Consider the following 27,459-nt stretch of genomic DNA (forward strand, 5'->3'; position numbering starts at 1 on the left):
TTATCCTGCATATGTCTTTTTTGCACAGTTATTTGCATTCTGTCTCCCTGAGACTGTAAGGTCCCTAAGAGCAAGAACTAATTTTTGCCTTTCTTTGTACCTCTATCATTTAGCACATTATAGGGGCTTAATAAATGCTTGCTGACTAACTCAAAGCAAGACTTCCTGCTTTAGCAATAAAGGATGAAGCACTGTCTTCTTTGTCATGATATCAGAGTGGCTGTGTATACCCAGATTTTAATAGCTTTAGCTACCCTGATTTGACATGTGAGTACTAAATACTTTATAGATGACTTTAAATATTTTATACATCTTTTAAAAACCCAACAGCTGAAAATATATTTTCCCTTACAAGGATACAAGTGGTGAATGTCCCCTAAAATAAAATTAAGTACATATATTTCACATATCACGAATATTTCATATGTCACAGGTGTTATTACATTCTAAAGAACTCCTGAGGCAAGGTCATTGTGTGGCAGAAAATAAAATGACTTGGAAAAAAGAATAACTTTGGATGTGTTTTCCACCATTGTTATTTTTAAATATAGCAATACCTTCTGTATCTACTAAAATATACACATGAAAGATTGAAAACACTCAAGTCATTTAGAAAAAAAAGCAAGTAAGCCTATGTTAAAGGAGGGAGACCCAGATTAAATTTCTGTTCTCTTAATTAAGACATGGTGGGAAACTAACATTTCAGAGTCAAATTTTATAATTCAAGTGGCACTACTTTTTAGATGCTTCCCTAAATGAGCAGTCTAGAAAATTGGCTTTAATTGGATGAAATACAAAGATATCTCACATTAGCAGGGATGATTCCTCTAATCTATAGACTGCCTAGTCCCCTTAAAGAATCTTTATAGCCTAGCTTCTAACATGCCACTGCGGGGAAATGAGGAGAAAAGAGATAATGAAAGGTGAGTTTAAAATATGTTGTTGTTTGTGAGAAATACCAGCAAATTCTGAGAGAGCAGAAATTGGTTTTTGAGGTTATCTGCTGATTTCGTGTACTTTGAGGGCAGACTTAAAATCCCAAGGGATTGAAAGAGGTTTAAATATTGGGTTGAATTGAATAAAACGAAATTTAATAAGGTTAATAATAAAGAGTCTAATACTTGGGATAAAAAAAATTAAACTTCACTGATAAAAAAATAAGCAAGGTGTGGTCAAAAGGTAGTTTTTCTTAAAAAAAAAAATCTAGGGAATTTAACTGACTACAAGCTCGATGTAAGTCAAATGTATGATATATGAGCTAAAAGAGCTGAAGTGCTGCCGGGCTGTACTATGTAAGAAAAAATGCACAAGAATAGGGAGATGATAGTCTTATCTGACCTGGTCAGGTCATAATGTTATATTCAATTTTGGTTGCCACCTTTTAGGAAGGTTAGTGATAAGTCAGAAAAGAGGGCAAGTAGGATCCTGGTGAAGGGTCTCAAAATCATACTATATAAACAGTAATAAATAGTGAACTATTTAGGATGAAATTAAGAAAAAAAGGGCACATGATAGCTGTCTTAAAGCATTTCACAGGTCACAGCTTTAAAACTGGATGAAAACTCCAAGATCATCTAGCACAAACTTTTCATCTTATCAGGGAAAAAACTGACACACACCCCAGAAAGGTGGAGCAAAATGAGGAGCAGAGAATGATTTAACCCAGGTGCTTTCACTCAAGATCAAACTCTTGCCAAAACAGGAGCCTGCAATATTAAAGAGGGGGCAGAAGAAGGAGGAATAGATGAAAGCTACAAAAAGGGAAAGTTTAACTCAATAAAAGAGGAAATTTTCTAACAATCAGAGATTCCTAAAAGTAAGAATGTTAGCTTCTGGAGTGACTCGGTTCTCTTATCATGTGAGCTCAAAAGGTGAGTAAGATGACTACTTAATAGGAATGCTATTAAGGGGATTCGTGGATTGGCTGGATTTGAAAAACTTTCCTACTATGAAAGTCTTTGGTTGTATCTACGGTGAAGGAAATTACTGAAAAGTTATTTTACTTGCTCATCAAATATACATGTTTAATATGGTAAGCACCTGTTTGTTGTCTCCAGGGGAAACAAAACAAAAAGAAATGGGCTGAAACTGAGGTACTGCAGGTTGTAGACAAAAAAGGAATTTTGCCTGTTGATAGTGATTCTAAATCTACCACAGCTAGAACACAAGAGTTGATGATACAGGTCAGTGCCTGATCTCATGTTCAATGGACTGAATATTCAACAAGCATTCATTAGGTACCCATTAAGTTTAAGGCACTGTGCTAGTTGGTCGAGATACAAATTTTATATAGACAGATCTGGTCCTCCAAAAGCTTATATTTTAATAGAGTAAACAACTTTGAGGGATGGTGGCCAGGGAAGGGAGTTCTGTTCCGTTGAGTAGAGCCATAGAGTAACTGACTGTCGTGCCTTTCTCAGTAGCAATAAGAGTTTTGATTTATTATTGTTTTCAGGACAACAGTAAGAAGTGGAATTGGAGAAAGAAGTGAGAGGTATACATGCACAGTAGAAAGGAAGATGTCAAGTGCAAGCTACATGAAGCACTAATGTTTTGCAGAATTATAAAAATCTAATTCAATTAATGGATTTCCATAAATATATGGCTACATGTATGTTCACTGAATGTATGATTAGAAAAAGAGGTGGTTACCGAAAGAAAAACTAAATGTTTCGCTGGTACCCATGAAATTGCAAAAGATGGATAAAAACTTCCAATTTCTTGCCTATTGCTTTCCTTTGCTGGATCTTCATCCAGGTCACAGCCACTAACCATGAGCCCCAGCTTCTCTTCTCCCTCTCCATTATTTCACTAGGTGATCTTGTCATCAGTTCCAATGGACTCAATTACCATCTCTATGCTGATGACTTTCAAATCTATACATCTGATCTACAACCTAGCATCTTCAACTGCCTTTTAGACTTCTCGAAATGGAGATCCAGTGACTGGCCTTGTTGCTGTTTCTGGAACAAAACAGACTCCAGGCATTTTCACTGGCTATTATCCATGCCTGGAATTCTTTCCTTCATTATCTCCTCTTCTGACTTCCAAGCTAAAATCCCACCTTCTGCTAGAATCCTTTCCTGATTACTCTTAATTCTATTTTTCTCTGATTATCTCCAATTTATCTCACATGGGTCTTGTTTGCATAGCTGCACATGTTATCTTTCTCATTAGACTTTTAACTCCTTGAGGACAAGACTGTCTTTTGTCTTTCTTTGTATCTGCCAGTCCTTAGCATAGTGCCTGACACAGGTAGCAGTCCTTAATAAATATTAGGTCCTCTACGGTGAACAAGACACAGGAGTAAGAAAGCTTTCTCTATGTACCTACTATCATCTTCTCAAGAATGTACCACCCTCACACACTAACATTTATTTTTATGATCTTTTGAAAGGCAGAGTTGCTAATGTTGGGTCTTTCTATTAAAAAATCCGAACAAAACATTTACATTTCAGGGAGAAATACAATTCAGGTTATCATGGACTTTTCATCATAGGAAATAGGGCCAAGAGAAGGATTGGTGGGTAAAAAAAGAAATGAGTGGAAATTCAGCAGATGGTAAGGGGATGCTGCTCATGAAATTAGCACTGGAAACAAGGGTGAGAGAAGTAGGAAGGTGAGAGAGGAAGAGTTAGTAATGTAAGCAGTATCTTTAGGAGGGGAAAAAGGAAGGCAGGGATGAAAGAACATAAAGCATTATCAAGAGAAAATAAAAAGATTACACAGGTCATTGCAAAGTAGCCATCTGCATACAAAACCTATCTTTTTAGGAGACATCACTTCTACTGTTGCCCTGAAAATTGTAACTTTTTGAAAATTTTCACTTTTCTGTTTATCTCCAATTAGGTTGTAATATTCTTGAGGTCAGAATCTTATGTCTTTGTGTCCTATGTTGTTGAGTCATTCAGTGGTATCCAACTCTATGTGACACCCTAGACTTTGTCCATGATATTTTCTTGGCAAAAACCCTGGAGTGGTTTGCCATTTCCTTCTCAATTTTATTCTAACTAGCATTTTAGCAAAGTGCCTAGGAGGAACCTAATAAATATTTTCCACCTTGATTTCACTAGGTAGGGAGAACAGAACCCTTATCTAAAAGACAATAGCTAATACCACTAACTGGGCATATTTCCAAAGATGATCAGGGAAAAAGAAAAAGCACGTACAGTTTCTAAAATGTTTATAACAGTTCTCTTTGTGGTGGCAAAGGACTGGAAATTCGCAGGGATGACCATCAACTGGGGAATGGTTGAACAAGTTGTAGTATATGATTGTGATAGAATACTACTGTGCTATAAGAAATGATGAACTCGATGATCAAAAGCCTGAATAGACTTACACAAAATAATGGAGTAAACTGAGCAAAGCCAAAAGAACGTTGGATATAGTAATAGAGATACTGTTTTAAGAACAACTTTGGGTGACTAAGTTATTTTGACTAATATAAATTCCCAAATTAATTACAAAGGACATATGAAGAGGGTATTATCTGCACCCAGAGAAGGAACTGATGAATAGAAGTATGTATAGATTGGTTTTACATATATACATATTTGTGTCTAATGGTAGCAATCTCTAGGGCAGAAGCAGAGAGGGAAAAAAATTACATGATAACTTTATTATATATTTAAAAGGGGAGGCACGGCTAGGTGGCACAGTGAATAGAGCACCGGTTCTAGAGTCAGCAGGACCTGAGTTCAAATCCGACCTCAAACACTTAACACTTACTAGCCACGTGACCTTGGGCAAGTCACTTAACCCCACCTGCCCTGCATTTCCCCCTCCAAAAAGAAAAAAAAATCTAAAAAACATATTTAAAAGGAAGAGCAATTTATACATGAGTTGCAGTTTCATGTACAATCATCTTTTTTTATGCTACTATGTTACAGAAATGCTTATTTTATTTCTTAAATTCAGAATAAAATAGCTAAAATTAAAATAAATAAAAGACTTCAGCTGACACACCGGGATTGGAATAACCCTTAAGTTACACAATCACAGAATATTAAAGTGAGAAGGGACTTTCTATAATACAAAGAGTTTAGGTGATGTATCCAAGGTCACGCCAATCTAGTTAGTAGATTATTCTAATTAATCTAAGGATTAATTGTATTAATTGCCAGGAAAAAAATAGTATTTGCAACTACATTCTAATTGCACCTGAGAATGTAATTATTTTCCTGTAAGTTTTCAATGATGCTACCAGGAACCAAATTGGTGTTATAAAAACATGACACATAAAACCTAGAATCCTCCCAACTGTCTCACAGAAGACTTCAACAACCAGGTTACTACTAATCATTTAACTTTGTAAAGAATCTGAGTTCTTCTTTTGAAAGGTTTGGGGAGATGGGGGTGCAGGGAACATATGGAAACATCATTAGAAATATCACTTCCAAATGGCAGCCAAATGTTTTCAGGGCCTGGGAATGTGTCATGGTTAAGCAAAAAAGGTCCATCCCAAAAGGGGAGGGGAAAGGAATCTTTTTTTTTCCAAAAACACTCGATCTATTGATCATTCAGTAAACATAATTATAAGAGGCAAGGCAGTGAAATTCAGAGGAAGTGGAGGAGGCTTCCTATGGAATGTGGAATTTTACTTGGGACTTAAAGGAAGAAAGGTCAGTATTTTACGCAGAGCAGGGATAACATTCCAGGCATGGGGAAGCCAAAGAAAATGCCCAGAGCCCAGAGATCGGACTGTTCTGTTCATGGAGCACCAAGGGGCTAGTGTCATTGGACTAAAGAGTACATGTTGGGGACTACGAAGACTGGAAAGGTAGGAGGGGATCAAGAAAGGTTAGGAATAATAGAAAATTTTGTATTTTCTCCTAGAAACAATAGGAAGTCATTGGAGCTCTTTAAATTTGGGATGAAATGATTTGACATGTGCTTTAGAAAAATCACATTAACGGCTAAATAAAGAATGGATTGGAGTGGGGGGATGTTAGAAGCAAGCAGGTTCATCAACAAGCTATTGCAAATACTCTAGATGTGAGGTGATAAGGGCTTACACTGGAATAGTGGCAGCGTTAGAGAGAAGGAGGTGTAAAAGAAAGATGTTGGAAAGGTGAAATAAACAGATTTTGGCAACAGCTTGGATATAGGGGGTGAGAAACAGTGAGAAATCCAGGATGACCCTCCCCTGAGGGACTGGGAAGATGTTGTTGCCTTTTATGGTAATGGGAAAGATAGGAAGAAGGGAGAATTTAGGAGGGAAGATAATGTTTTAGTTTGGTCCTGGTCATGGTCCTCTTCAAAAGCAAAGGACAAACAACAGCAGCATTGCATTGCATTAAAGATGTCTACTAGCCATGCAGTTCAAGATGTCTGAAAGGCAATTGGACATATGAGACTGGAGGTCAGCAGAAAGATTTGGGGCAGGAAGGGTAGATTTGAGAATCATCAGCATAGAGATGGTAATTAAATCCACAGAAGCTGATGAGATCATCAAGTAAGAAGTACAAAGAGGAAAGAGAAGAAGGCATAAGACAGAACCCTGAGGGACCCTAAGGAATATAAAGAATGCTCTGGAAGAGGATCCAGCAAAGGGGACAGCAGGAGTGCTCAGATGTGGAGGAGGAAAACCTGGAGAGGCTGGTATCCCAGAAAACTAGAGAAGAGAGCATCAGGGAGGAAAGAGTGACCCAACAGTGCCAAAGGCTGTTAAAATCAAGGAGCAGGAGGATTGAGAAAAGGTCACTGGATCTGGCAACTAAGAAATCATTAGCAACTTTGGGGAGAGCAGTTTAAATGGAATGATAAGGTCAGAAGCCAGATGGGAAGGGGTTAAAAGAGTGAAAGAAGACAAAGGTAGAGGCACCTATTACAGACAGTCTTTTTGAGGAGTTTAGCTGTGAAGGACAAATGGCATATAGAAGGGAAGTTAGCAGAACAGAAAGAGCAAGTGACCTTTCTTGTTTTTCCCTGTAGGGGAGACATGAATGTTTGTAAGCAGCAGGAAATGAGCCAGTAGATAGGATGAGCTTGAAAATAAATGAGTGGAGATGACACAGGGGTCAATCTGCTGGAAAAGACAGGATGGAATGGGGTCAATCAAACAAGGAGAGGGGTTGGCTTTGGAAAGGGGTAGGGCCACTTAATCATGTGAGTCAGGGGTGAAGGACAGAGTAGAGGCACTTGAGTGATAGGACGATAAAGAATAAGGAAGATGAAGGTGCTCATGGCAAATGGCCTCAGTTATTTTTTCCTTTCAAACAGAAGGCAAGGTCTTAGCTAAGAAGGTAGAGGGAGGGGAAGTAATTGTAGATCTGAGGAGGGATGAAAAGGTTTGGAAGAAATGTTGTGGAGAGTGGGAGGGTGAGTTGATAAGGGAGGTATAGTATAATCACCTATCAGTAGTAAAGGCCCAATTGAAGGTATGTAACATAACTTTGTACTGGACCTTGGCCTACTATGTTCAAGGCAAGAGGAAATATACACAAATGAAACAGTCCTTGACCTCAAGAAACTCTATTATTATATATTATTATAATATTATATTAATTTCGCAGCCAAATGTTACAGTTGCTAAAATGCTTACAATTCTGTTAAACCATTCCTTTTCTATCTGCCATCTTCCCCCAATATACCTATTTCCTGTTCCTAAAACATATTCCCAACCAAGCAACTTTTCTAGTCATGAGGGGTCCTTGCTCCTCTAGGAAGTACTCACCCAATTCTACCTGATTCACACCTGTCTTTAAAAGTCTATCTCAAGAGTAATTAGATGACTACTCCAAGTCTGCTGTTCTGAGAAGTAGTCTCACATGGCCTACCATATCACTCTGGCCCTCTTCTTGCCTGTCAAAGCATCCAAAACACAGGGATCTTGGCCCTTATTCTCTGGAACTACAGGCCTGAGGACCAAACTCTCCAAATTGGTAAATACCTCATACAGCCCAGTCTGGCTAAACTAACTAGCCCATGTCATGATTCATTTTACATGCTGGTCATCTTCTTACCAGGTGCCCTGCTCCAGGTTTTGTGCTAAGCAGTAGGGTTACAAATACAAGAAAACAAGGCAATTTCTGCCCTCAAGAAGCTTATATTCTTTTTATTAAAAAAAGTTTTTGCTAAATGATATCTCTTTTCACATCACCAGTTTCCCCCATATCCTTCCTCCTCTTTCTTCAAAAAACCAATTCATAGAACAAATAGTATTTTTAAAGATGAAAAAAGAGGGGGAAAATTATCATAGCTGATCAATAAATCAAAAAAGTCTGAAAATGTGTACAGCGTGCAATGTTTGTACACACCCTACCTCCACAAAGGGATGAGGTGAGAATATCTCCTCATATCTCTTCTTTTGAGCTTGTTTTTAAAGTTCTGCTTGTTTTTCTAACTTTACAATTTACTTTTGATTTGTGTGTGTGTATGTCTGTGTGTTATTGTTCACAGGAACTGAAAGACTGAAAAGGATCATGAAAGCGAGGCATAGTTTGGAAATAGTGGTCAAAAGTAATGGAGGCCTGTTTCCAGACAAGATAAGACAAAACCTCACCTATATAAATCCAAGGTGGTCCCAAAGCAAAGTTCCAGCAGTAATTGGATGATGACTAATATGCAGGCAGCATGGTTATAAAGAATAACGTAAATTCGATGATAATGCTAAATTTATTTTGAAATAATCTTAAAATCATAAGATTAGTTACTATTGCAGATTTTGTTTAAGCATAGAATGAGAGGTGGAAGGGACCTGAGAATATACCAGTACAACCCCCTCATTTTACAGATGAGGAAACTGAGGCCAAGAAAGTTAAGGTGACATACAAGGTCACACAATGACAGAGTCCACATTTAAACTCAAATCTTCTGACTCTAAATCCAAGGCTCTTTCCACCATTGCACTACACTGTTCCCTTAGTCAAGATACAATTATAGATAATATTTATAAACAGTGATTAATTCCATGTCAAGAATTAAAGTGATGCCCTGGAGAATACAACATCATAGATAGTGAATTGGTTGGCTGACATAATTTGGCTCAATAAAGAGAATGCAGAAACCAGTAAAATGCTATTTAAAAATCACAACAAACAGTTCAAGCTCTGTTGGCTAAATCAAATTGTCCTGGACTCAAACGTAGATGTACATGACTCCTGCATTATTTTGATGGCTCTTGTGATTATAAAGATGTTAACCTAAGAGCCATGAGGAAGCAAAGGCTACTTCACCAAAACATTCTGTAGCCTCCTAACCATGTTTAGACAGTTCACAAAGTAAAAAGAAAAAAATAATTATAAAATAAAGCTATCATAAAATCAAAGCATTTTAAAATTGGGTGAGATTAATGAATCATCCAGAACAACTATTAATTCAAAGGATGAATCCCCTGCTACCTTATTCCCAACATAGGGTTACCTGGTCTTGATGAAAGAATTCTAATGAGGATTAGTTTGTTGTATGAGATGTCCCAAATTACATTATTGGACAACTCCAATTATGAGTTCTGAAAAATGATATCAAGATTATATATTTATAGGTGTATAGGTTAAAAGCTGCTAGGTGGCACAAAGGATAGAGTGCCTCATTTTCCTGAGTTGAAATCTGGTCTCATACACTTACTAGCTATGTGTCACTGGGCAAGTCACTGAATTGGCCTCAGTTTCCTCATCTGTAAAATGAGCTGGAGAAGGAAATGACAAACCATTCCAATATCTTTGCCAAGAAAACCCCAAAATGGTGACACAAAGAATTAGACACAATTCAAACAACCAAGTAAAATGTTCTTTACTACAAAAATAAAAACACTTGTCCCTACTGACCTCTTTTGTCTCACTGGTCTAGACATGGATGGAACAGCCACATAAAATACAAAGGTCAATGTATTCTCTGGGCTATGACCCTCCCCTTTTGTGGAAAAACTTAGAAGACAGAGAGGAGCTGATGACTTTACATGTCAGTGCCCAAGCACACCTTCTGTTTTTACAATGGAATGTGTTTAGCTAATCTTTTGTGTAAAATGTGGACAGATTTATTTTTTAGATGACTAATGGCTTCTCCCTTCATACTGACATATTTCAGGTACAGTGACCCTGTCCTTATTTTCAAAATTATCAGCTGCTTCTTCATTTGTGGACTCTGTGCCTTTACAAGTGAGCTTTTAAAATTCAGTCTGAAGCTTATTACTTGGCATTTGTTTTCTTAGACAATAAGTCATATTTGTTTTTAAATACTGGCCAAAATTGATGATAAATTTATACAGCTAAGAATTCATAAAACAAAAACAAGGCTTTGATGATTTTGGACCAAGTTTTTTTAATGAAAACTGTAGTTTTTATAGGCACATGGTCTTAAAATGAAGTGTATTCCTTAATCAGGCATTCTAACATGTCAAGTCTACAGTGACCAAGCAAAGAACTTTTAAAAATTCATCTAGAGTATACAAGGATGTTTAAAATGAAAATAAATATCAATCACCACTCTGAATATGTGATATGTTTAATTTGTTTCCATAGTGGATAGAACAGGTTTCTTTCTACCATATATTTTGATGTTTGTGGAGTTAAAAACTAAATGAGATGGCGAAGAACAATTTTAAACATTAGAACTCATTAAATGATTTACCCAAAGTCACGCATGTTAGTATGTGTCTAAGGCAGAATTTGAATTCAAGTCTTCCTTACTCTAAGTCCAGTGCCCTGTCTACTTTTGTCATACTGCCAACCAAATAAATAATAACACTTACTCCAAGAGCAGTACTAGGCTCAATATTGGGAATACAAAAACAAAAATGAAACTATCCTTACCCTCATGGAGGAAGAACGTTCACATCTGCATTATATACAACATAAATGCAAGGTTAATTCAGGGTGGAGGGCTACAGCAAGGGTCTCTCAAAATACTGGCATGAAGTTATTTGCCATGTCTAAATATCTGAAGAACAGAGTTTCCAATTCTTTAAGGCAGAAAACCGAAATGGATTTTCTCTAGTTCTCCACCAGGCAAGGCATTCTGTCAGCTGGATCCTTCTGGGGGAAGGGTTGGAAGAGGGTGGTCAATACAGATCAGCTGCCTCCATCAGCCAATCTGGTAAGCATAGCAAAAACTCCCAGTAACACATCCAAACCATTGCCTTGTTATTATTTATTGTATTTTTCAGACCATATCAATGCTTGGCATCCCACCCAACCCTACATCATCAGTATTACTAATGCATGGGTGAATGACCTGGCCTGCACTTGACTCCTGATGATTGCTTATTCCTTGGCTTGGCAACATTTTCTAAAATTTCCTAGATAAAGTTCTTAATATGCTTTTTCCCAAGGCAACTGTATCCACTAAAAATCTGGTGTTTACACCTTGAAAGTCTCACACAAACCCTCTGCCCCCATCCCGCCCCAACCTGGATGTGATAGAGAAGGAAAAAATAACAACCACTCTTTTCCTATCCAGTCATTAGAGTTGACTACTTTTATAGTCTCTTTCAAAATAGCAACATAAAACCTGGATGGTGGGTTATAGTGAATAACACTTTGTCCACTCTGAAAAAGCAGATTGTTTTTGCTGTTGTATCCACTCCAGACTAAATTGTGTCACATTTTGAAGCTTTGCAATAAACTTCAGTAAATTCAACAAAATTTAGCTTATGTTAACTTTCCAGACATTTCCAAATCATGCTGCCTCTTCACTACCACTTACCTTAATTTCCTCCCGTCGGAACATCATGAACTCTTTCTCTGGGACTCTGGGGTCTGAGTGCTGAGCTTTTGTTTTATCTTATTTAGAAGCAGATCTTTTTTTTTTCTTTAAAGCAATCAGGGTTAAGTAACTTGCTCAAGGTTACACGCCCCGTTATTTCTGGGTGTGGTGCTAAGTATCTGATCCCAGATTTGATCCCCAGGTCATCCCAACATTGGAGCCGGTGCTCTTACTGAGCCACCTGGCCGTCCCTTAGAAGCAGATTTTACATAATTCCCTGGTCATTACCAGGTCATGCCACTTCTGCTCCAACCATCTTCCTCAAATCCCTTTCACTAGAACTAACTGGACTCTGTCCCTAGAGAACCAAAGATCCTGGGCTCCTAATACCTGAGCTTTCACCATATGTTGCCCAGAACCAGGCCTCCTGGACAACTCTTGGTCATTTCTAGACTATGTCATTGTATGCATTGTATACATTGTATGCACTCCCAGCTCCTTTTTGTCTATTACCTTGTATTAGATTATTAGATCATAAGCTCTTTGGGGACAGGAGCTGTTTTTCTTGCTCATATTTTTATTCATAGTGCTTAAGACTTACTGTGTGCTTATCACTGTTTAATAATTGCTTTCACAATCGTTCATTCACCACTGTTCAAAGTACATATATATATATATGTATATATGTATGCTGGTCCTTAAAAATACAAATATGATAAAAAGGTTTGAAAAATCCAATAGATAATGCCCCATTTTCACGGGCTATTATGCTATAGTTTCTGATAATTATAGGTTTCCTAACATTCAGTGCATTCATAGAATTTTTCTCCAGTAAGGTTAAGCAAACACTGATTTAATGGTGTTTGAGTACTACATCAAAGTTTTCATACACTCACTTCATTTTGCTAGCCTTCTTTCTACTATGAACTCTGTGGTGTTCAATGAAGGTAAAACACGTAATGATTGAGATTTGTTTAGGCTGGTGCTATCAACCAATCAATCAACATTTATTAAGCATCAAGTACTGATGCTCAGTTGTAGGGTAGCAGACATTCCTCAATTAAAACAAAACAAAGCAAAAGCACTGCTATATGAGTTTATCCATGCCAAAGATCAGTACAGAAGTATACTTAGATGTTAATCTGCCAGGATACTGGTGTCAAATTTAAAAAGAAACAGGGGCAACTGGTCTGTACATAAGGATCCCTGCATATTGACAGTTTCAAAATGTAATATTATCTATGTATTACTGTATTTATTTTGTTAATTATTCCCCAATTACATTTTATTCTGGTACAGGATGCACTCAAAAGAGTGCTGAGTTATATGTTTGACACCTCTGTGTTAGGATATACACCCAAACTTTATTTAAAAAATAAATGTTATTTGGTTGGTCTATGCCTGCTCAGGACATTTAATTTATCTCAGAATTCCCAACATGCAATGTTGTAATGGAATTTTGACTGCACATTTTCTTCCCAGTTCCCCTTTCAAACAAGAAACTAAAAACAAAAACAACAAAATTCAACTTCTGGATAAAGAATATGAGAAGTTTTAAAGGAAAAGTCATAAATGGAATTTTTTTTCTGGAATAGAAACATAATCAACTGGCTGACAACAGAGATGCCAGAGATCTGGTTTGTTTCAAGAGTGAAATTTTCACTTTCATGACTTCATCCAAAAGTAATTTTTATTTTTTGGCATGTATTTAACTTACGTGTACAAATTGGCTAGATTTTTTTTAACATATAACATGATCTCATCTCATATACAATCAAGTCCTTTCCCCACCCCCCCTCTCATTTAGGAAATAGTTGACTAAAATAACTACCTTCTTAAGAAAACAAGATTTTTATGCTCCCAATCATTATTCTCTGACCTTTAGAAAATAAAATACCTTAATATAAGAGGATCTGCTTCCCCAAAGACAACCATTCACCAAACAGCAGACAGGCCTTAGAAGATGTGGTAAAGAATGAAGTTTCTTATGCCAAATGCTCAAATAAATCCTATATACTTTGGAAACAAAATAGATTCGTGTTACTGTTGTTTTTGTAAACTTTGCTTAAGTAATAATTTGGGGAATTTACTAATCAGAATAAAATAACATAAACTAGATGCACCCTCAGACTAACAGACTTTTTTTATTCTCTGTTCCAGACACTGAGCATTTAGCAACATAGAGAGATCAAAGAATCAAAGATTTAGAGGTAGAAGAGACCTAGAGGCCATCTAATTGAACTTCCAAATTTTAGAGATGAGGAAACTGGGGCCCAGGTTATTAAGTGACTCACCTAAAGTTGTAAGATATTAACCCAGATCCTCAGACTTCAGATCCAGGGTATTGGGGGTTGGTTTTTTTCCCCCACTGTATTGTGCTGCTACTTGTTACAGGGATATAGTTAGAAGAAAGAATGTCATAACCAAAAAACAAAGATACTGAATCTTAAAAACAAAATCAAATGAGTGAGGTGAAGAAAGTAAAAAGGCAGAAATTATGCCTGCAATTCTCTGGAAAACAACAAGAGAATGGGGGATCAAAACACTGCCCTCCCAGGTGTGGAGTCAGAAAAATGGAATAAATTTACACGATTTCCTCTAAAAATAGTCCCTAAGCTCTGCAGAGTAAAGAAACCCAGTGAAAGCTGAAAGGACTTATAAACAATCAGATAGATTTTCACCACTTTGAAAGGGAGCCTACAAGCATGAACCTCAAAAGTCATTTAATCCATTCCCTTCCTTTTATAAATGAGGCATCTGAAGAAAAGGGAAGTTTAGTGACTTGTGTAATAAGGTTCCAAAGGTAGTCATTGTCACAGGTGAGATTTGGGATTTGACCCCGTGTCTACTGCTCCCTGAGCCAACGCTCTTTTTACTATACACTAGTTTCCTTAACAATAAATATACATTTCTCTACTTTTCTCAGGGTAACATTAGGACAAATTTCCTATAATTAGCAGAGACAACTTCTACATTCATCCTCCAATTGGGCTCAGTTTAGCTGATTTCTCATCCCCACAATGGTGATTTCTTTCCTGTCAGGATTCCCACAGAGGAAATCTCCTATACCTATGAGAATAGAACTGGTCATCCACTGAAGTCTTGAAGCTTTGCCTGGAGGTCTGAGAAGTTAAATGATTTCTGCCCAGGGTCATTTGCCCACTTTGTATCAGAGGCAATACTCCCAATCAGTCTGGCTCTCTGTCCACCCTACAGAGTTTTAAAGTCAATTACCAATAAATTGTAAAAGTTGTTGTTTTTGTTTACTACTTACTATGGCAATGTTCCTTCCCTCCTCAAAATTATCTAACATTTTACCCTTGACCTTTTGCAATAAAATGAAGCACCAGACCTTTTTTTCTTAAAAGTAGTAATAATTAACAGAAGCTCACATTTATGTATCATTTTAAAGTTTGAAAAATGATTTGCTTATATATCTTACTAGAGTAAACTTCTAGAAATCCTTACACTTGACTAGTAACAACATCCTCATGGAACATGTGGGTCGTGGCTCTATCTGTCCCCTACAAGACTGTAAGGTGATTGAGTGCCTGAATTGTATCTCCTCTGTTGTCGTTGCTCAGTCGTATCCAGCGCTTCATACTGCCATGAACCACAGCATATCAGGCCCTTCTCTGCTCCACCATCTCTCAAAGTATATTCAAGTTCATGTTTGTTGTTTCCATAATATTATCTATTCATCTCATCCTCTCCCATCTCCATTTCCTTTTAATCTTGCCCAACAACAGTGTCTTTTCCAATGGGTCCTATTATCTCATTATGTGGCCAAAGTATTTAAGCTTTATCTTCACTATTTGACCCTCCAGTGAATAGCCTGAACTAATTTCTTTATGTATTGACTGATTTGATCTCCTTGCTGTCCAAGGAACTCTCAGAAATAAGTCTTCTCCAGCACCACAATTCAAAAGTGTTGATTTGGTAGCACAGCCTTCCTTATAGTCCAACTCTCACAGCTATACATTATTACTGGAAAAACCATAGCTTTGACTAGATGGACCTTTGTCAGCAAAGTGATGCCTCTGTTTTTTTAGTATGCTATTCATAGCTTTCCTTCCAAGGAAAGTCTTTTAATTTCATGACTATATTCACCATCCACAGTGATCTTTGAGACCAAGAATATAAAATGTAACACTGCTTCCATTTCTTTTCCCAATATTTGACAGGAAGTGATTGGACCAGTTGCCAAGTTCTTAGTTTTGTTTTTTTATGTTAAACTTCAAGCCAGCTTTTACACTCTCCTCTTTATCTATTTCTCCCATTTCTGAGAAATATGTATTACTCATGGTTGGTCTTTAATGGATGTTTGTGGGCTAATGAATGAATTACTACACATTCTCCCACATATTTGAACCAACCACACTGTAGCAATGAAATGCTCTCTACAACCCATCCTTTGAATGATTCTCTTATTGTAAAGCTCGCCAGCATTTTTCATAAAAACTATCCAACTCTCTGAGATACAACATTCTCATCCTTAGACTTTCTGCCGCACTACACAACTAGACTATTAATTCTCAAATCTACTACCAATATCATCTGTCACCTTTTTATCTGACATAACTGATGTGTTCTTACTTGTTCGTACATGTATATCCTTCCCAGACACTACCCAGAAAGAGAAACAGCACAACATAGTAAAAGAACTATGAGAACTAGAGAGTCAAAGACCTGAGCTCAATTCCTGGATCTCTTTGAGATCTCAAGTCAATTACTTAATATGATTGGGCCTCACCTTCCTCATCTGGAATGACTGGGCTGATTATTTTACTATATATAATATTATTATTATTATGTTATATGTTAATATATTAAAATTATAGTATCACATATTCTAATTATTAAAAGCAACTGGATTGTCTATATAGTTTGCTTTCTACCTACATATTAATAAAATTTGATGTTGACAAAAAGTTTTTCCCAACTTTCTCTCACCATTTACTGGGGATATGAAGATTCAACTGATGGAGAGCCAATGGAAAAAAAATGACAACAACAAACCACACATACACACACACAGAGAAAAGATTTGCTTTACTGCCAGCACAATGCAATCACTGTCTTCCCTCTTCTACCACACCCACACATTCACACACCCACACACACCACTTTAAGATTTCAAGAAAATTTTAGGTGGTAATGCCTCTTTTTCTGCCTCATGACATTGTGAATATTATTTTTTGTTTTCTTCATGTCTCAGCAAAAACATTTTTTTGATCTTGTAAGACTGATAAAGGTTAAAGAAAAAAGGAAAGGGGGTGGGGTGGAGGAGAAGAGAAAGTAGCCTGTGGGAATGTGGTAGGAAAGTTGAGAAAGCAATCAGAGAAATCTATAGGGGAAAAAGGAATGAATAAGCAGAGAAAGAGTCAAATAGAAAAACAATGGATTGATAATATGGAAAACAATTTGGAAGTACTCCAAAAGGTCTATGAAACTGTTTATACCCTGTGACCCAGCTACTATTTATATATATATACACACACATATATATGTAAATGCTACTACTATTTCTATACCCCCAAAGGGATCAAAGAAAAGGGTAAAAGACCTATTTGTACAAAAATATTTATAACAGCCCTTTTTGTGGTGGCAAAGAATTAGAAACTGAAGGGATGTCCATTTACTGGGGAATGACTGAATAAGTTGTGATAGAATACTATTGTGCTAGAAGAAATAACATACAGGATGGTTTCAGAAAAAGACTTAGGAAGACTTAAAAGAACTGATACAGAGTGAAGTGAGTAGAACCAGAACAGTGTACAGTAACAGCAGCATTACAATGATCATCAACTGTGAAAGTCTTAGCTACTCTGATCAAGAAAACTCCAAAGGATGCATGATGAAAGATGCTATCCACCTCCAGAGAGAGAAATGATGGACCCTGAGTATAGCCTGACCCATACTTTTTACTTTATTTTTCTTGGGGGAGTGTTGTGGATTTTCTTTTGCAACACGGTTAATATGGAAAACGTTTCAAATGACCTCATATATTAAAAAAAGAATGATGGGGCGGCTAGGTGGTGCAGTGAGTAGACCACCGGCCCTGGAGTCAGGAGGATCTGAGTACAAGTCCAGCCTCAGACACTTAAAGCTTACTACCTGTGTGACCTTGGGCAAGTCACTTAACCCCAATTGCCCTGCCTTTTCCCCTGGGAAAAAAAAAGAAAAAGAATGAGTTAAGTGCAAACAAAGAAGAATAGTTAAATCTAGCAGGGAAAAAAAAAATTAAAAGCAATAGAACAACTCTGGTTGCCTTCTTTGCAGTCACCAAGTAGGATTCAGGTATGACTTAAGGTAAGACTGCTGTAAATTCAAAATGAAAAAACATGGAATTCCTCCCACTTTGACTTGAAGAGACTACATCATAGGAATTGTAGAATTGCAGAACAGGAAAAGAAATGAAAGGTTGGGGCATTTAATCCTTCTACATCAAACATGGAGAAACTAAGGCCTAGACCAAGACGTTAGTAGAAAAGACTCCTCTCTCGTCATCATACCAGGAACCTCAAAGCTATTCCTGGGATCCTCCTTTGTACATTCGTGTGCATTTGCAGTCTATGGTAGTGAAAATATAGCCAGAAAGAATCAGGAGAGAGGTGAGGCTAGGGAAGAAAGAGACTTGGATTAGGGTTTTTCCTAGACAAGTGTCAGACATTCTGATTCCCTGCCTCTTATGAATATAAATGTCAAATAATAAAAAATAAGAAACTGAACTATAATATTACAGCCCAACTTCTTACCTTACTGATTAAATTAATTTGAGCAAAAAGATACATTAAATCCCTCGAATATATGTGAATTTACTATCCAAAACTGATTTGTACTTGACTGTATAAATTAAAACAGAAGTTCCCTAGATACTCAATAAGATGAACTGAACAGAATACGAAAGGAGGAAAGGCACAGAACAATTTTAAGAGGGGGATTATATTTAGCCTCAAATTTTTCAAATGGTCTTCTATTCTTTCAGTAAGTCAGTCATGAGAATTTATTAAGTACCTACTATGGGCTAGGCTCTATGCTAGTAGGCATGGAGATACAAAGAACAAAACAATTCCTACCCTCAAGAATCTTACATTTGTTCTATGCTTTCTAAGGTCCACTTTGTTTCATAATCCTGCCTTAGACACTTACTACCTTTGTGACCCTGGGCAAGTCACTTACCTACTGTTGGCCTCAGTTTCTTCATCTAAAAAATACGGATAATAAAAGCTCCTACCTTGCATGGTTGTTGTAAGGTCCAAATAAAATAATAATTGTAACAGTATAGTGCCTTACAGAGTAAGTGCTACATGTGAGCCATTATTATTGTTATTATTTTTGTCAACAGACGTGAGCTGTATAGATATTAACCATTATTACTGTTATATTATTTTTGTCAATAGACGTGAACTATATAGATATTAATCTTTACTATTGTTTTATCATTACTATTTTTATTTTTGTCAACAGACATGTGAAAAAAACTATTAAACACTGTAATTCTGGTGGACAAAAAAAGAAATGCATAAGTTTGGCCTAAACAGACAATACATCTCACAGTGATCGCACCAATGATACCATCTGGGGCCAGTAAACCACAATGACCAAATAAGGCAAATTGTTCCATGCCTGAAATCTTTCCTGAGTTAGCTCACCACACTTCTCATTGGACTTCTACAATAATTGTAGAGGTCACCTACTCAGATTCAATAAATCACTGGGCTTTCCAATGGAAATGTGGGTTGCATAATCTCTGGAGAGGTCTTCCTTTTGTTTCATTTTATAACTAACTGTAGACAGAAGAAAACTATACAAAATGTATTTGGTAAAAACCAAGATACAAAAGAGATTTTATTAAGAAAACCCTAATAAGAAAACTTATGAGCCGTTAATACATTTGCCACAATCAAGTAAGATATTCTGTGGACAAACTGCATTATAAACCTACATGAATGTCGGTTACTGTTACAATTGTTATCTCCATAATCACTCAAGTGCTGAAATGGATCTATGATCGTCAATTCAGAAGTTTCCTCCAAAAGCACACTGCCCCAGTCCATCCATAATTGGTCCATGTCTGAGCTAACAATCATCACAGAAAGATAAAATTGCTATCTGCCATTCTAACTTAACATCACTTAACTTCACACTAAAGTAGGAATGGGAACTAAGAACTGAAGACCGATAAATCATTTAGGAATCTAAAGAATAGTTTTGCAAATATTTAAATCAGCGATTCACATCCTATTTTGAAGATTCATTAGTATCCTCTGATAGACTGATTAAGACAAAATTGTTTTACAACAAAATTAATTCTCCATACCATGAATTAATAGATGAGAAATCCCAACAATTAAATAACTGTTCCCCAAAGAGATACAACCAATGAAAAATATATTATGAATGCAATCCCTGGGCAATTATATTTTGAGGACAGTGTGAAATTGAGTATTTAAAAACGAAATCTGACTAAAGCCCTGGATATAAAAATCAGTATGTATACAAGTATTGGCCCCAAATTTCCCCCTTCATAAAATCCAAATTATAGGATTATAAATATAGACATTAAAGGGATTTGGGGGGTCATATACTCCAACCCCTGTGGCTTAAGTTTAATCTGCCTAGGTCTGAGTGTCATTAAATACATTGCCCCAAATCACAGGTAATAAAACAGGCAGAATAAACCCACATAAATCATCATCATTTCTATATATTACTAACAAATCCCAATAGCAAGAGATAGAAAGAGAAACTCCATTTAACTGCAGACATTATAAAATGTTTGGGAATCTACCGGCCAAAATATAGGAAACTATATGAACACAATTACAAAACACTTTTCACACAAATAAAGTCAGACCTAAATATTTGGACAAATATCAGTTGCTCATGGGTAGGACAAGCCAATATAATAAAAATGACAATTCTACCCAAATTAATTTACTTATTCAGTGCCATACCATACCAATTAAACTACCAAAACATTATTTTAAAGAGTAAGAAAAAAAAATCATCTGGAAGAACAAAAGGTCCAGAATATCAAGGGGATTAAATGAAAAGAAATGCAAGGGAAGGTGGTCTAGCTGTACCAGATCTTAAATTGTATTATAAAGCAGCAATCATCAAAACTACTTGGTACTGGCTAAGAAACAGAGTAATGGATCACTGGAATAGGTTAGGTACCCAAGAAAATAGTCAATGTCTATAGTAATCTACTGTTTGATATAAAACCAGAGACTCTAGCTTCTGGGATAAGAACTCACTATTTAGCAAAAACTGCTGGGAAAACTGGAAAACAGTATGGCAGAAACTAGGCATAGGCCAACATCTTACACTCTAGAACAAGATAAAGTCAAGATTAGTACATGATTTACATATAAAGACTAATACTATAAGCAAACTAGGAGAGCAAGGAATAGCTTATCTGTCAGATTTATGGAGAAGGGAAGAATTTATGACCAAACCAGAGATAGAGAATGGTATAAAATGAAAAATGAATAATTTTGATTACATTAAATTGAAAAGCTTCTGCACAAAGTCAATGCAGCCAAGATTAGAAGGGAAGCAGAAAGCTGGGAAACAATTTTTTACAACCAGTGACTCTGATAAAGACCTAATTTCTAAAATATATTGAGAACTGAGTCAAATTTATAAGGATACAAGTCATGCCCCAAATGATAAATGGTCAAAGGATATGAACAAGCAGTTTTTAGAGGAAGAAATCAAAGCTATCTCTAGTCATATGGGGGAAAAAATGCTCTAAATCACAACTGATTAGAAAAATGCAAAACAAAACAACTCTAAGGTACCACTTCATACCTATGAGATTGGCTAACATAACAAAACAAGGAAACGATAAATGTTGAAGATGTGGGAAAACTGAACATTAATGTATTGCTGGTGGAGTTGTGAACTAATCCAACCATTCTGAAAAGCAATCTGGAACTACGCCCAAAGGGTTATAAAAGTGCACATACCATTTGACATGGCAATACCACTTCTAGGTCTGTATCCCAAAAAGATCATAAAAACAGGAAAAGGACCCACATGTACAAAAATATTTATAGCAGTTCTTTTTTGGTGGCCAAGATTTGGAAATTGAGGGGATGCCCATCTACTGGAGAATGGCTGAACAAGTCATGGCATATGAATGTAATGGAACACTACTGTGCTATAAGAAATGATGAACAGGAGGAATTGAGAGAAACCTGGAAAAACTTATATGAACTGATGCTGAGTGAAGTGAGCAGAACCAGACACTGTACATAGTAACAGCCACATTGTGTGATGACTGACTTTGATAGACTTGGTTCTTCTCAGCAATGCAAGGATCTAAGACAACTCCAAAAGACTCATAATGGGCAATACTATCCACATCCAAAGAAAGAACTTTGGAGTCTGCAGGCACATGGAAGCTTACTATTTGTTCTCTTTTTTGTTGTTGCTGTTTTGTTTTGTTTCTTCTTTCTCATGATTCCTCCCATTGGTTCTAATTCTTCTTTACAACATGACTACTGTAAAAATGTTTATTATGAATGTATATGTAGAGGCTATATCAGATTACACACCGTCTTGGAGAAGGGGGGGAGAAAATTTAAAACTCAAAATTTTACGGAAGTGAATACTGAAAATTAAATAAGTAAGTAAGTAAATAAATAAATAGCTTTTTAGAGTGGGGGAAGGCAGGGCAATTGGGGTTAAGTGACTTGCCCAAGGTCACACTGCTAGTTAAGGGTGTTAACTAGTGTTAAGAGTCTGAGGCCGCATTTGAACTCAGGTCCTCCTGACTCCAGGGCGGATGCTCTATTCACTACACCACCTGGCTGCCCCTAATAAATAAATCAAAAAAAAAAAAAATAAAGGAGGCAGGATATGAATTCAGATCATTTGGCTTCAAACCCAGCACTCTTTCTAAAGCATCAAAATACTTTTAACAAAAATAATAGTGAGCTATTATATGCTTTATCAATAGATTCATTATGAAGGATGTTTACATATAACTAATGGTTAACTCTGTCAATTAAAGCAATAACATCTTACACAGTGATAGAGAGGACATTAATAAATTGTTATGGAAAAAATTTAGGGGAGAAGTTTAGTTAAAGAAGATGGGATTATTCAGTGCTGAAGGGAGTTAGGGCTTCCAAGAGTCAGAGGTGAAAAGGAAGAACATCTCAGAAACAGGGAAACAGCGAGTACGGGTCATCTTGTTTGGACTCTAGAATGTCTGTATTATTAGTGTAGAAAGATAGGACAGACTGTAAAGGGCTTTAAATGCCAAATAAAGGCCAATATAAAGTCTAGGAATATCTGTACAGACCTTGGAGTAGGTAGAGTACACACTTCTCAAGATCAGAGAGACACCTGAAACAACTGGTTACAGAAACCAATTAAATTCCATTCATAATTGAAGATTCTGAAATTTTAATGAGCCAGCGATGAAAAGCAATAAAAGTAGAGAAGCATTTGCTGAAAGGCAGTGTAGTTTAGTAGAGATTGCACTGAATTTGAAATCAGAAGTTGTTTAGCAGTTTTAGTTGTGTTTAATTCTTTATGAACCTACTTGGGGTTTTCTTCATAAAGACACTGGACTGGTTTGCCATTTCCTTCTCCAGCTCATTTTACAGATGAGGAAACTGAGGCAAACAGGATTAAATGACTTATCCAAGGTCACACAACTAGTTAAGGTAGATCTGAACTCATCGAGATGGGTCTTTCTGACCCTAGGCCACACACTCTGAGCTGCCCTATGTTTAGATTAAGAATTCATTAAGAATTTATTCATTAATAATTCAAGAATGGAGGTATTCCATAACAATGGAATCTACTGGGAAAGTCAAAGGATGATGGCTATGTCTCTATCTGCTGCATCGCCATTCAAGAGACCATGCCATGAGGAACATAGACCTTTCAGCTCTGAAGCTCATGATTATCCTGGGGCCTAAATTGTTTTGATAAGTGAATGATCACATGGTTCAATAAATGGATTGAGACCCAGTCATGCTTCACTTTATATACTGATTATATTCTCAGACTAGCCAGACTTAAATTCTGGCAATGTTACCTACCCTGGGCAAGGTGATGCATATCCCTAGGCCTGTTTTTTCTGTGCGGAAGGATGTAGTTGGAATGAGAGACTCTTTTAAAAGTCCCATTTCAGTCTGAAATTCTATGACTTCAATTTGGGGTGTGTAAGGGGGGTAGATTGGTGAGGGCAAAAGAGAAAAACGGGATCTGTGATTCTACTGGTATGGCAAATTGCCTATTATATATCTTGTATGTAACTCAACAAGTTTACAGACTTGCATGGAGACCAGAATGGTTCTACTTTAAGCCCTTGCCTGGTGCTATGCTATGAGGTATAAAAAAAAATCATGAGATGTCAAGGAATTTGTGTTTTAGCTGAATGACACTGTATTTGCATTCAGCCTTCAAAGAACACCAACTATTATTTGAAGCCAAAGAAATTAATTATTTCTTTCCTTTTGTGAGGGAATTAAATAATTCTCCAAAGTCTTGAGGAGAAGGAGGAAGGGAGGAAAGAGAGTTAACATCCTTTGAGAATGGAGACAAGAAGGATTGAAACCTCCATTGTCTACATTTCTTGAGATATTTGTCAACTTATTTTCACTGAGTAATAAACATTTAATGAGGGTCTACTATTGGCAAACCACTAAGAAAGCTCCCTGCCCTTGTGGAGTTTTACAAACCAACTAGTCAATCTGTACACCAATAATCACAATATAAAATAGAACAGAGAGCACAAAGGTACCAAGAGGGAGCCTCAAATCCTTAGTATATCAGGTTCACAGGATCAGAGCTTTGTTAAACTCAAATGATTTTCCACATAGGCCCAAACTTATTTGGACTTTGCCTGATATTGCATCAATTTGCACATTTTTCTAGTAAATTTCTCAACAGATTATTGGCTACATTGGGAAAAATAAATGAAAACATTATGGTTTGACTTGAATTACAGGATCATAAATTGAGAGTTGAAAAGGACATTAAAGGCTATCTAGTACAGTCCTCTCATTCCTCAGAAGAAAAGACTGTAGGCTAGAAGTTATATGGCTTGTCCAAGTACACATGGATGTAAGAAGTGGCAGAAGAAAGATTTTAATCCATGACTTAAGAGTTTAGATATCAGGCTCTTTCAGCCACATCAGACAGTCCATCTTGAGGATGAGTCACATTACAGGGACTCTATTACTAAAAATTTATTATTATTATTATTTAGTCTAGACTTGTGACTTCACTGGTATAGGGATATAGGGAACTATAGGTAAAGAGACTTCATTTACCAATGGGAATCAGTAACTATTTTGAAAATTTGTAGCTTGAGAGAGTTTCTTGGGGTATGGAGAGATTATAAGACTTGCCAAAGGTTTTTAGAGACTGAACTTGAACCCAGGCCTTCCTGATTTCAAGGTCAGCCCTCTGCTCACTTGGCTGATATGCCTTTCATTCACCTTAACACACATCTTATATTTATTCTGAGCTTTACAGTTTATAGAGGGGTTTCACTACATCATTTAATAGCATTAAAACGACAAAGGAGAAAACATTATTTAATTATTTTATGCCTCATCTTACAAATATGATCCTGGAAACTCCAAAAGGAATTAAGATTTGGTTCTAATGTCTTAGATCCCAAACTCAATTAAGAAAAATTCACTAGAAGCAATATGGCATAGTATATAGAGCACTAATTTTGGAATCAGAAAGAACTGGGTTCATATCTCAATGTTAACATTTATGAATTGTAAGACTGGGCATATCCCTTAAACCTTTCTGAGTTTCAATTCTTTCCTAAGTAAAATGGGAATAATAATATCTGTAGTACATAGTTCTAAAGTTCAAATGAGATACCCTTAAAGCACAATATAAATGTCACCTATTAAGAGGCAACTTCACCTGTTAAGTCCATAATAATGACCTCTAGAAGAGGAAAATAGTAAAGTTCCTCCATATTTAATTCCCATTCAGGGGCTACATACATACATACGTACACACATTTAGATTAAGAGTTCATGAGAGAGACACTCTATAACAATGGGATCTATTGGGGAAACCAAAGGTTGATGGCTGTCATCAACAGGCAATGTCCCTACCAGCTGCACCATCAGACCATGACAGCTTCAGCTCTGGAGCTCCTGACCTAGGGCCTAAATTGTCTTGATCAGTGAATGATTTATATGGTCCAGCAAATGGAACCAGACTGAGTCACCCTTCACTTTATATACTGACAATATTCTCTCTGCCCTCTACGCCCAGAGCCATGCTACCCTATAACCTTTGCAGGTCTGGAACCATAATTGAATCAACAGGATCACTGCTATTGAAAAGAGTGTGTCTATTTACTCCTCTGTGGATCCACTGAACATCCCTATGACTTTCCAAAATAAAACAAAGTCAAAGCTCCACGGCCACCTTAAATGTTATCTCTCACTCTTAGAAATGTAAGTTTCTTGAAGGCAGGAACTTGCTTTCCCTTTTATATCCTTCGGCTCTAGAGCTTGGAAAAGTTTAAGTGCTTAATAAACACTTTTCCATTCAAAGATCATTGATCTATAGGGACCCCAAGGGCACTAAAACCAAATGTCTAATCTTACAGATGAAGGAACTGAATCTCAGAGAGGTTCCCAGGGACACCATGTAGCAAATCCAGGATTGGAACCCAGGGTCTCTGACTCCAAATCCAATCAATATTCCACAGCATTACCACTTTCTATCATCATACAGATTTCTAGGGATTCAAGGCAAAGATGCCATTTTTTAAAAAAAATCTCTATGTGACCATTAGAAAATGTTCATTTTTTTCTTCTGTCACTGACAGAAACAAATACTAAGCAGGTTCAACGCTATTTGCTTAAGACTAAGTGATCGATTAGGCTCTAGTCCTCTCAGAAAGTTAAATCCAAAATATAGTTCTGACATTATGAAAGCTTCCCCATATGTGCAACCTGATTAAGATGTAGGTATAACTGAGAGAAACACTTTTGACAACTGTACAATGAGCACTAGCCAATTAATCAATCAATAAACATGTATTAAGGGTCTATTATGTGCCAGTCACTATGCTAAGTAAGAGCTGGGAATATGAGGGGGAAAAAAAAAAGGAAAGACTATCCATCCTATGCTTTTGTACAGTTAACCAACTCTTAGGAATGTTTGTTTGTCTCAGTCTATTCTTCATTAAAGGCAGTTAAAAAGATTACAGTTAGGTCTTACATTCTTTAACTTGGGAGAAATAAAACATTCCAAGCATAATGAAAGAAAGTTAACTTTTTCATTGACTAATCTATAAATGTGGAACAAAAGGTTAGATTTCAACATTTTTCACTTAAAAGTTTGGTCAAACAGGTAATCAGAAGAGTCTCATTTATAGTAACAACTCTCCATAGCTTAAAAAAAATACTAAAACCATAATTAAAAGGCATGCAAAAAAAAGACCAACAAATGTATAATGCCAGAGCATAAAGTCTACTCTGACCAAGACAGAAGAAGATTTCAGGGTTCTAATATGGTAGTAAACATGGAGTCAACATAAAGAGAGGGACAAATTATGTTTTGAAATGCCAAATACAGTATTGTTTGTTTCTGAGCAAAAACCACAATGGAATGTTCATCTGAATTCTATTAGATCCCTATTATAAATGAAAAACAGCTCCATTCTTCAACAATTTTTTTTCCCATGGAAATGAAAATGTGTCATTTCAATTAAGTTCTGGTGGAAGAATTTCCATAGAATATCTCTTTACTAGAATGGGACTTGAGTTTTAGTCAATAAGTACCCACTGAATTTTCCTC

The 27,459-nt window shown here is 36.5% G+C and overlaps 1 protein-coding gene across 1 annotated transcript in view; it reads right to left on the bottom strand.

Annotated features, from left to right (window-relative positions):
* Positions 1–27,459, bottom strand: part of ARHGAP42 (Rho GTPase activating protein 42) — a 425,382-nt gene that overhangs the window by 162,344 nt on the left and 235,579 nt on the right. The gene's annotated exons all lie outside the window — the stretch shown is intronic.

This window comes from Petaurus breviceps, unplaced genomic scaffold (assembly GCF_028583685.1).
Source record: "Petaurus breviceps papuanus isolate PSGF00001 unplaced genomic scaffold, PetGlider_PUasm1.0 91133, whole genome shotgun sequence".
NCBI lineage: Eukaryota > Metazoa > Chordata > Mammalia > Diprotodontia > Petauridae > Petaurus > Petaurus breviceps.